The sequence below is a fragment of the Bombina bombina genome, chromosome 7 (assembly GCF_027579735.1).
Source record: "Bombina bombina isolate aBomBom1 chromosome 7, aBomBom1.pri, whole genome shotgun sequence".
Lineage (NCBI taxonomy): Eukaryota > Metazoa > Chordata > Amphibia > Anura > Bombinatoridae > Bombina > Bombina bombina.
In genome coordinates, this window is record NC_069505.1 from 366652894 (window position 1) to 366665389 (window position 12496).

The following is a 12496-nucleotide window of genomic DNA, read 5'->3' on the forward strand; positions in this document are numbered from 1 at the left end:
AACTCATCAGATATTTTGGGGTAAATTTTTTAAATGCCCGGCCGACATGATTCGCTGTAGCATACGCTGTCGGCATTTAACATTGCACAAGCATTTCTTGTAAAATGCTTGTGAAATGCTTGTGCAATGCCGCCCCCTGCATATTCGTGGCTAATCGGCCACTAGCAGGGGTTGTCAATCATCCCGATCGGATCAGGATGATTGCAGTCCGGCACCTAAAAAGTGACGGACAAGTTAAGGCGGAGACAGCAGCGTCCGCTGCTTGTTAACTCTAGCCCTTTGTATTAAGACACCAGTATTTCTTGCATATTTTTTTAATTTTATTTGAGCTATTTTTAATATTTTTTAGCTCTTGAAAACCCATGTTGACCACAAACAAATGTCACATGACTTATTGTTGCTGTTCAAACAATATTAAAGTATTAAATAAATCACACTTTTAAACGCTAACAGAAATTCCATGTGTGTTATTCTGTACCATGGCATAAGAATTACTTCCATGTAAAAATTATTTTCTTTTTTTTTTTACCAAAAAGAAAGTCAAGTTAATCTACTTGGGTGACTAAAGAGTTTATTTCTACAGTTAATTTATTAGTGGCTAACTGCAGATCATTCGGAGGATTGAAAGGAAAGAACATTTGTTTGCAACAACATTATCTATTTAGTACTTGAGGATATTAAAGGGGATTCAGATATGTTTTGAGGCAGGTTGTTGAGCCAGAAAATGCTTCCATACATTTCAAACATAGAACTAACACTTTAATCGGCCATTCTAAAGCCCCGTCAGAATGATGCCCATTTTAAATAGGGAATTTAAATTTTTGGTGGCAAATACAATATTTTTGAGGTTTAATTATAAAGTTAAATGGAAATCTATGATGTTGGGTCAAGATATTAAGTAGGATATCCCAGATCATTTTTTTTTATGAACAACCCAAATTACAGTAGGGATTCCATAGAAACCCAAACCTACAGTAGGTAAAAAACCCTATTTAAAAGGAGTAGTAAAAAAGTTGAAAGAAAATAAAGAATGGAAATAGAAAGATTACAATAACTAAGAAATGGAATTCCTCCCAGCCTTCTCTTTCATTTAAGTAACCACAGAGAACCTTAAATATACTCTCTGCAAAGAGATAGAAATCCCCAATGAGAAACTTCTCAGTTAAGTATCAATATTGTAATCATAGAAAATAAAGAAGACACCGTTTATTGCAGAAGCAAGTTAATGTGTCTACAACTATCCCAGTTAGATATTTTATATGTGCAATATACAATACTTTCATAAAACAATTTTCAAAGTTGGTTAGATAATTAGTTAAAGGGACAGTCTAATCAAAATTAAACTTTCATGAGTCACATAGGGCATGCAATTTTTAAAAACTTTCCAATTTACTTTTATCATCAAATTTGCTTTGTTCGCTTCATATTCTTTTTTGAAAGCTAAACCTAGGTAGGCTCAAACTGATTTCTTAACCGTTGAAGACCACCTCTTATCTCAGTGCATTTTGACAGTTGTTCACAGTTAGACAGTGCTAGCTCACGTATGTCATATAGATAACATTGTGCTCACTCCCGTGGAGTTATTTAGGAGTCAGCATTGATTAGCTAAAGTGCATGTCTGTCAAAAGCACTGAGATAAGGGGACAGTCTGCAGAGGCTTAGATTCAAGGTAATCACAGAGGTAATACGTGTATTAATATCACAGTGTTTTTAATATCTTACGCCTAGATTTAGAGTTTTGTCGGTAACAACCCGCGTAGCTAACGCTGGCTTTTTTCTGGCCGCACCTTTTAAATACCTCTGGTATTGAGAGTTCACAGAATGGCTGCGTTAGGCTCCAAAAAGGGAGCGTACAGGCATATTTACTGCCACTGCAACTCTCGATACCAGAGTTGCTTACGGACGCGGCCAGCTTCAAAAACGTGCTTGTGCACGATTCCCCCATAGAAAACAATGGGGCTGTTTGAGCTGAAAAAAAACCTAACACCTGCAAAAAAGCCGCGTTCAGCTCCTAACGCAGCCCCATTGTTTCCTATGGGGAAACACTTCCTACGTCTGCACCTAACACTCTAACATGTACCCCGAGTCTAAACACCCCTAACCTTACACTTATTAACCCCTAATCTGCCACCCCCGCTATCGCTGACCCCTGCATATTATTATTAACCCCTAATCTGCCGCTCCGTACACCCCCGCCACCTACATTATCCCTATGTACCCCTAATCTGCTGTCCTAACATCGCCGACCCCTATATTATATTTATTAACCCCTAATCTGCTGCCCCCAACGTCGCCTCCACCTAACTACACTTATTAACCCCTAATCTACCGACCGGACCTGAGCGCTACTATAATAAATGTATTAACCCCTAATCCGCCTCACTCCTGCCTCAATAACCCTATAATAAATAGTATTACCCCTAATCTGCCCTCCCTAACATCGTCCGACACCTAACTTCTGCCGACTGGAGCTCACCGCTATTCTAATAAATGTATTAACCCCTAAAGCTAAATCTAACCCTAACACTAGCACCCCCCTAAGTTAAATATAATTTAAATCTAACGAAATTAATTAACTCTTATTAAATAAATTATTCCTATTTAAAGCTAAATACTTACCTGTAAAATAAACCCTAATATAGCTACAATATAAATTATAATTATATTATAGCTATTTTAGGATTAATATTTATTTTACAGGTAACTTTGTATTTATTTTAACCAGGTACAATAGCTATTAAATAGTTAAGAACTATTTAATAGCTAAAATAGTTAAAATAATTACAAAATTACCTGTAAAATAAATCCTAACCTAAGTTACAATTAAACCTAACACTACACTATCAATAAATTAATTAAATAAAATACCTACAATTGGACTTCCTGTGGGCGGAGCAACTGGGTGGCAGCAAGAAGAAAGAGCTCTGCAAAACAGCTCTTAAAAAAAGCAATTAATCGCTGCCACCAGCTAACCCACGCTACTTTTCTTGCTGAGCAGGCATCCTAATATATGCGGGCACTTGCTGCAGCTGAAACCTGATGCGTGAAGGGCCCCTACATCACGCCCTTGCCCCTGAGAAGAGACAGCAGTAAAACTGCCTACACCATCTTATAAACAGCAGCTGAGGCCTCCTATAATCCTGGATGCAAAGTAGGATTCAACATGCTGATGTGCAAAGATAACCTCATCCAGGAACTGACCATGCTGTTTACACCTTCACTGGACAGATTGCTATCTGCCTGTTCAGAGTTATGCCAGGAAGTTCAGGGAGTTGTGAGAGGCACCAAACCGATAATGACCATGTGTGAAGATCACAGGGAAAATTCTACTACTGAGTACCCAATACAGCATGGCTATGTGAAGTATGCTGACAATCTAACTGTTCTCATATTGGACTCTCATAACGGCTGCTCAGAGGACATATCACTTGGATCACTGAGACTCCCACCTAAGACTGCAGAAACATGCCATGAGGTCAGTTTAAACGTAACAGGCTTGTGCCTATTTGATTTACTGATGTCAGCTCCTGAGCTACTAGCAGCTGGCTGCTCTCAGAGGAACCCTCAGTGTTACGAGACCATTTCAGAGGAGCAACATGTGGGCAGACTGTCTGGATAGAAAAGATGTAAAGCTCTGCAGGACCTTTTCAGGGACAGCTGCAATATATTTCTCATTCCACACTTGGAGCAGTTTATGTCCTGTTCACTCATGCTTTGTTTGCAGCGTTCATCCTCTCCCTGCTCGTGTAGGAGTTGGATGATATCCTTTGCAGAGATAGGGTATTAACTCACCCCCCTCATGTTTGGGACGTCCATAAGGGACTGCTTTAAAGAGATGGCAGTGCACCATCATTTTACTTATGACTTATGACAGGTTGCTTACAACCTTGATAAAAAAAATATGCCTGCAATCCTTTTTTTTTTTTTTTATTTTGAATATTCAACAGCAAGTATTCAGCAATGCAGATTTTATTCACTCCCTATCAATGCTGTCTCAATCATCACATTGAATGAAACAATTTGCATTTTATACTCTGATACCTCATTTTGCTTTCTATGTGTATCTGTAGGAAAATACGGTTTCCCTTTCTTAGAGTTACATACTTTAGAGTTAACATATTGAGGTTGCCCAGCTTCCCATGCTGAAAACTCCTGATTTGTTTCCACAGTATAAGCTAGACATTGGTATTATTGCTTATAGATTTCTCAATCCTGCCTCTTTTTTTTTTTTTTTTTTTTACATTGTAGGATGCAATTTATATTTTCTATTCTGATATACTTCAGTTTACTCTATATGCAGAAGCATGCTGTATTACTTTATTAGAATTATTTGCAGTCTCATGCATCACTTGTGTTTCATATACTGGGATTGCCCAGTCTCTGTTTCCACAGTATAGCCTAGACATTAGTAATCATTACTTAAACATTCCTGCTAATTATCTTTCAGTGCTGCCCCTCTCTTCATATTGAATGATGCATCTGGTTTTTCATGCCTTGGCTTATCTCATCTCATATTATAAAAGCCTGCTGTTTCACTTTATTAGTTTCATCTACAACGACTTGTATGTGTGGGTGTGCATGTATGTGTATGCGTGTATGCGTATATATATATATATATATATATATATGCACAACTGAATGTCACTTGGTTTCTTTGCTATGTGAGCACCACATATACATATATTCCATCTTCTATAAAGCTGCATATTACCTGTTATACCTACTGCAACGAGAATTAGTATACCCTTTTGGGCATACCACCAGTGTTAATATTTGGTTGTATGTTTTGTGGTATGTTTTGTTGTATGTTTTGTTCTGTTCTTAGTTGTTAATATATATAAAGAAAAATTAAGAGGCACAGGTTTAGTATAAAATTGGACTCGACTAGTCCTTTATGTACCTCTCAATGTTCAGATCTCTTTTATACAGACTCAATCCTTTGTATTCAGATTTGCATAGTGCATATATACCTTTGAGAAATATACCACCTTCTTCTGTAACGCTCAATGACAACTATACCACAAATGTTAATATACAGATGTTTAGTATGTAGCATTTCTTTAATGTCTTATAACTATGCCTTGTAAATGCTGATATATATCTCCTTGTACCTGTGTTTTTTTAATAAAAAAAGAATTTAAAAAAAAATACCTACAATTATCTACAATTAAACCTAACACTACACTATCAATAAATAAATTAAATACAATTCCTACAAATAAATACAATTAAATAAACTAACTAAAGTACAAAAAATAAAATAGAACTAAGTTACAAAAAATATTTTTTTTTTTACAAACATTAGAAAAAAAATTACAACAATTTTAAACTAATTACACCTACTCTAAGCCCCCTAATAAAATAACAAAGACCCACAAAATAAAAAAATGCCCTACCCTATTCTAAATTACAAAAGTTCAAAGCTCTTTTACCTTACCAGCCCTGAACAGGGCCCTTTGCAGGGCATGCCCCAAATAATTCAGCTCTTTTGCCTGTAAAAAAAAACATACAATACCCCCCCCCAACATGACAACCCACCACCCACATACCCCTAATCTAACCCAAAACCCCCTTAAATAAACCTAACACTAAGCCCCTGAAGATCTTCCTACCTTGTCTTCACCATGCCAGGTTCACCGATCGATCCAGAAGAGCCTCTGATGTCTTGATCCAAGCCCAATGTCATGAACTCCTCAGTTCCACCTTAACTTATGTTACTACATCTCACATACCACCTTAAGAATCAATTATCTGGCTCTCTTTTCCTTTAAAAGCTTTCCATTTCCCATACACCTTTGCTGGTTTATTGAAGGTTGATACCCACTCACTCTCCAGCCTTTCTTGTTACTTGTCTAAAACAGAGTATCACTTGTTCTGTGATTAGCTCTGTCTCCTTCAACTGAAGCTACTTCTCATCTAAAGCAGAAGTCACCTGTTGCAACTGCAGCACGCACGCCGCTCTAACAACTTCCAGCTTAACGGACACAGGCCGCAATCTGCGGAGAGGATCAGAGAGGCTGTACGCACACAGCTGCTAGAGCCAGGTTCTGTATACAAGTGTTAGCATTGCCGTTAAGACTGTGAACTTATCTTTACCGTATGGTGTAATGTTTAACAGCACAGCAAGCTGATACAGTATTCTTAACACTGTTTACAAATCTTTACTGCAAGGTGTATTATTTAAAGGCCCAGCAAGCTGAAACAGTAAACTTAACACTGTGAACTTATCTTTACCACATGGTGTATTATTTAAAGGGCCAGCAAGCTGAAACATTATAATCCACACTGTGAACTTATCTTTACCGCAAGGTGTATTATTTAAAGGCACAGTATTACCTTAAAGGGGACCTCACTTATCTGTCACAAACCTATATAAACTGCTACTTATTATCTAAAAGTTTACATAGTACAAACTTATCTCTGGACCCAGATATAATTCACCTGATCTTACTACTTATAATTTTGAGGGGAATATTCCGGGCTACATTAATCCAGGTGATTAAGACTCTGTCTCCTCACTAGCAGACAGACTTAATCACATGATACATACAAACTATTTACCAGAGAATTCTCATAATCAGACTAAAGAAACAGCAATCAAATTGCTGATCATTACACCCAAGCGGGGGGCTGAAGAGTGACGTCCATCCTCCGGCTGAAGTCTTGATCCAAGCGGGCAGAAGAGGACATCCGGACCGGCAAACATCTTCATCCAAGCCGCATCTTCTATGTTCTTCAATCCGATGACGACCGGCTGATCTTCAATACCTCCATCGCGGATCCATCCTTCTTCTCCGACGACTTCCCGATGAATGACGGTTCCTTTAAGGGACGTCATCCAAGATGGCGTCCCTCGAATTCCGATTGGCTGATAGGATTCTATAAGCCAATCGGAATTAAGGTAGGAAAATTCTGATTGGCTGATGGAATCAGCCAATCAGAATCAAGTTCAATCCGATTGGCTGATTCAATCAGCCAATCAGATTGAGCTCGCATTCTATTGGCTGTTCCGATCAGCCAATGGAATGTGAGCTCAATCTGATCGGCTGATTGAATTAGAATTTTCCTACCTTAATTCCGATTGGCTGATAGAATCCTATCAGCCAATCGGAATTCGAGGGACGCCATCTTGGATGACGTCCCTTAAAGAAACCGTCATTCGTCGGGAAGTCGTCGGAAGAAGAAGATGGGTCCGCGGTGGAGGTCTTCAAGATGGAGCCGGTCCTCATCGGATGAAGATAGAAGATGCCGCTTGGAAGAAGATGGTTGCCGGTCCGGATCTACTCTTCTTCCCGGATAGGATGAAGACTTTGGACCCTCTTGTGGACTTCTTCAGCCGTTGGATGATGGATGTCTAGCCCCCGCTTGGGCTTGGATTAAGATTTCGGAGCCTGGAACGATCGGTGATACCTGGCATGGTGAAGACAAGGTAGGAAGATCTTCAGGGGCTTAGTGTTAGGTTTATTTAAGGGGGGTTTGGGTTAGATTAGGGGTATGTGGGTGGTGGGTTGTAATGTTGGGGGGGTATTGTATGTTTTTTTTTACAGGCAAAAGAGCTGAATTCTTTGGGGTATGCCCCGCAAAGGGCCCTGTTCAGGGCTTTTTAAGGTAAAAGAGCTTTGAACTTTTGTAATTTAGAATAGGGTAGGGCATTTTTTTATTTTGTGGGTCTTTGTTATTTTATTAGGGGGCTTAGAGTAGGTGTAATTAGTTTAAAATTGTAATTTTTTTCTAATGTTTGTAAATATTTTTTTATTTTTTGTAACTTAGTTCTTTTTTATTTTTTGTACTTTAGTTAGTTTATTTAATTGTATTTATTTGTAGGAATTGTATTTAATTTATTTATTGATAGTGTAGTGTTAGGTTTAATTGTAGATAATTGTAGGTATTTTATTTCATTTATTTATTGATAGTGTAGTGTTAGGTTTAATTGTAGGTAATTGTAGGTATTTTATTTCATTTATTTATTGATAGTGTAGTGTTAGGTTTAATTGTAACTTAGGTTAGGATTTATTTTACAGGTAATTTTGTAATTATTTTAACTATTTTAGCTATTAAATAGTTATTAACTATTTAATAGCTATTGTACCTGGTTAAAATAAATACAAAGTTGCCTGTAAAATAAATATAAATCCTAAAATAGCTATAATATAATTATAATTTATATTGTAGCTATATTAGGGTTTATTTTACAGGTAAGTATTTAGCTTTAAATAGGAATAATTTATTTAATAAGAGTTAATTTATTTAGTTAGATTTAAAATATATTTAACTTAGGGGGGTGTTAGTGTTAGGGTTAGACTTAGCTTTAGGGGTTAATACATTTATTACAGTAGCGGCGAGATTAGGTCGGCAGATTAGGGGTTAATAATTTAAGTTAGGTGTCGGCGATGTTAGGGAGGGCAGATTGGGTTTAATACTATTTATTATAGGGTTATTGAGGCGGGAGTGAGGTGGATTAGGGGTTAATAACTTTATTATAGTAGCGGTGAGATCCGCTCGGCAGATTAGGGGTTAATAAGTGTAGGCAGGTGGAGGCGACGTTGAGGGGGGCAGATTAGGGGTTAATAAATATAATATAAGGGTCGGCGGTGTTAGGGGCAGCAGATTAGGGGTACATAGCTATAATGTAGGTGGCGGCGCTTTGCGGTCGGCAGATTAGGGGTTAATTATTGTAGGTAGCTGGCGGCGACGTTGTGGGGGGCAGGTTAGGCGTTAATAAATATAATATAGGGGTTGGCTGTGTTAGGGGCAGCAGATTAGGGGTACATAAGTATAACGTAGGTGGCGGTCAGCAGATTAGGGGATAAAAAAATTTAATTGAGTGGTGGCGATGTGGGGGGACCTCGGTTTAGGGGTACATAGGTAGTTTATGGGTGTTAGTGTACTTTTGAGCACAGTAGTTAAGAGCTTTATAAACCGGCGTTAGCCAAGAAAGCTCTTAACTACTGACTTTTTTCTGCGGCTGGAGTTTTGTCGTTAGATTTCTAACGCTCACTTCAGCCACGACTCTAAATACCGGAGTTAGAAAGATCCCATTAAAAAGATAGGATACGCAATTGACGTAAGGGGATCTGCGGTATGGAAAAGTCGCAGCTGGAAAGTGAGCGTTAGACCCTTTCCTGACTGACTCCAAATACCGGCGGTAGCCTAAAACCAGCGTTAGGAGCCTCTAACGCTGGTTTTCATGGCTACCGCCAAACTCTAAAACTAGGCCATAGTGTTGGTTATGCAAAACTGGGGAACGGGTAATAAAGGGATTATCTACCTTTTTAAAAAATAATTTAAAAGTAGACTGTCCCTTTACATTAGTTTGTTTTAAATAAAGTGGCACTTCTAAAAGATAAATCATTGTAAAGGCATAGGAACATGAATAATGAGCTATAAATAGTCCAGTAATGTTAAGATGATCAAATGTCCGAGACACTATGGGGCATATTTATCAAGTTCCGTATGGAGCTTGACACCCCGTGTTTCTGGCGAGCCTTCAGGCTCGCTGGAAACACAAGTTATGAAGCTGCGGTCTGCCCCATAACCTATCCACCTGCTCTGAGGCGGCAGACAGACATTGCCAGAAATCACCCCGATCAAATACCATCGGGTTGATTGACACCCCCTGCTAGCGGCCGATTGGCTGCAAATCTGCAGGGGGCTGCATTGCACCAGCAGTTCACAAGAACTGCTGGTGCAATGATAAATGCAGAGAGCGTATGCTGTCGGCATTTATCGATGTGCAGCGGACATGATCCGCAATATCGGATTATGTCCGCTCACACAATGATAATTCGGCCCCTATGTGTCATGTCTGCTTGCCTATTCATAAATCTACCTCCTTGACTAAAAAAAGGAAATTTGTTGAAATTATATATAATTTCTGCTTCTCGTCTAAGTAAACTTTTTTCAATTTTACCCCTCTTTTGTATATATGTATTGTTTGTATTCCCCAATATTTAAAGCAAATAATATCTCCCAAATGAACTTCTTTAAAATATTGAAAAACCTCCTTGTTTTTGCTACTGTATTTGCATGATTTACATGAGCCACTTGGAAAAAACATTTAATTTTCTAACCATTTAGGTCCCCCTCAACCAAACTTTTATTCCTAAACTCGCTGGGGACTAAAAAATGTTTTAAGTTATTTGCTTTTTTAAAGATAATCACCTAGATTATGAGTTATGTGCGCTATAGGGAAATTAACGAACGCAACAAAAGTTGCGTTATTTAACCCTCTATAGCGCAGCCATTACAAGTTTTCAAACAGCTGGTTTGTGCATGCGATATGGCTGCGTTGAGCTCCATACCGCACACAATCCAAGCGCTGTTTGGACGTGCTCGTGCATGCTTTCTCCATGGACATCAATGGGGAGAGTGGGTTAGAAAAAAGTCTAACACCTGTGATCGTTGGAAAGAAAAGCTCCGTAACAAAGCCCCATTGATGTCTATGGGGACAAAAAACTAATGTTTAAACCCAACACCCTAACATAAACCCAGAGTCTAAACACCCCTAATCTGCCCCCCACCGACATCGCCAACACCTACATAATGTTATTAACCCTTAATCTGCAGCCCCCGATATTGCCGCCACCTAAATAAAACTATTAACCCCTAATCTGTCACTATACTAAAGTTAGTACTACTAAATAAAGTTATTTGTAAAGTAAGTTGCCACTACTAAATAAAGTTATTAACCCCTAAACCTCTGACCTCACACATCACTACCACTAAATAAACCTCTTAACCCCGCCAGCCCCCCACATTGCAACAACCTAAATTAAACTATATTAACCCCTAAGCCTAACCCTAAAGTAACCCTAAGCCTAACCCTAAACCTAACCGTAACCCTAACATAACCCTAACCCTAACACCCCCTAACTTTAACATAATTAAAATATAGCTAAATTAAACTTACAATTATTAACTAAATAATTCCTAGTAGCTAGCTTAGGTTTTATTTTTATTTCACAGGTAAGTTTGTATTTATTTTAACTAGGTAGACTAGTTAGTAAATAGTTATTAACTATTTACTAACTACCTAGTTAAAATAAATACAAGCTTACCTGTGAAATAAAACCTAAGCTGCCTTACACTAAAACCTATTACAAAAAATAAAAAAACTACCATTACAAAAAATAACAAACACTAAAATTACTAAAAATAAAAAACCTACCATTACAAAAAATAACGACTGAAATTATATAAAAAAATAAAAATTATTCCTATTCTAATACCCTTAAAAAAAAAACACCCCAAAATAAAAAGCCTAATCTAGACTAAACTACCAAGGGCCCTTAAAAGGGGCTTTTGTGGGGCCTTAAAAGGGCCTTTTGTAGGGCATTGCCCTAAAGTTAACAGCTCTTTTGCTACAAAACAAAACAAACACCCCCTAACAGTATACAAACCCCCACCCCCCAAACCCACAAAATAAAAATAAAGTAAAACCTAATCTACCCATTGCCCTGAAAAGGGCATTTGTATGGGCATTTAGCTCTTTTATGAAATGCCCAAGCCCTAATCTAAAAATAAAAACACACCCCAAAACGAAAAAAATACATTACACAAAATAACAAACAAATTATCAAAAATAATAAAAAATATTCCTATTCTAATACCCATTAAAAAAAAAACCCACCCCAAAGTAAAAAACAATCTAGATTAAACTACCAATAGCCCTTAAAAGGGCCTTTTGTAGGGCATTGCCCTAAGTTAAACAGCCTTTACCTGAAAAGAAAATACAAATACCCACTAACATTACAAACCCCCACACCCCCCAAACCCACAAAATAAAAAAAAAATATTTAAAAAAAACCTAAGCTACCCCTTGCCCTGAAAAGGTCATTTGAATGGGCATTACCCTTAAAAGGGCATTTAGCTCTTTTGCTTTGCTCTGAAAAGGGCATGCAGCTCTTTTACGAAAGCCCAAACCCTAAACTAAAAAAAAACCCACCCAAAAAAAACCTATCACTAACCCCCGAAGATCCACTTACAGTTTTTGAAGTCCCGTTTCAACGATCTTCATCCAGGCGGCGAAGTCCTCATCCAGGCGGGCGAGAAGTCTTCATCCAGGCGGCCTCTTCTATCTTCATCCAGGCGGCCAAAGTCCTCATCCAGGCGGTGAAAAGTCTTCATCCAGGCGGCATCTTCTATCTTTATCCTGGCGGCGCAGAGCGGGTCCATCCTGAAGACATTCGGTGCAGAGCATCCTCTTCATATGGTCGCCGCCGTATACTGAATCTTCAATGCAAGGTATGCGATTCAAGATGGCGTCCCTTGCATTCCTATGGGCTGATTTGATTTTGGAAATTCAAATCAGCCAATAGCATGAGAGCTTCTAAAATTCTATTGGCTGTTAGTTTAAACTTAGTTTTTTTTAATTTGACAGGGGAAGTTTTAATTTAATTTAAGATAGGGAAATTGTAATTGTAATATAAAGTTAGGGGGGCGTTAGGTTTAGGGGTTACTAGTTAAAATTAGTTTATTGCGATGTAGGGGGCTTTCG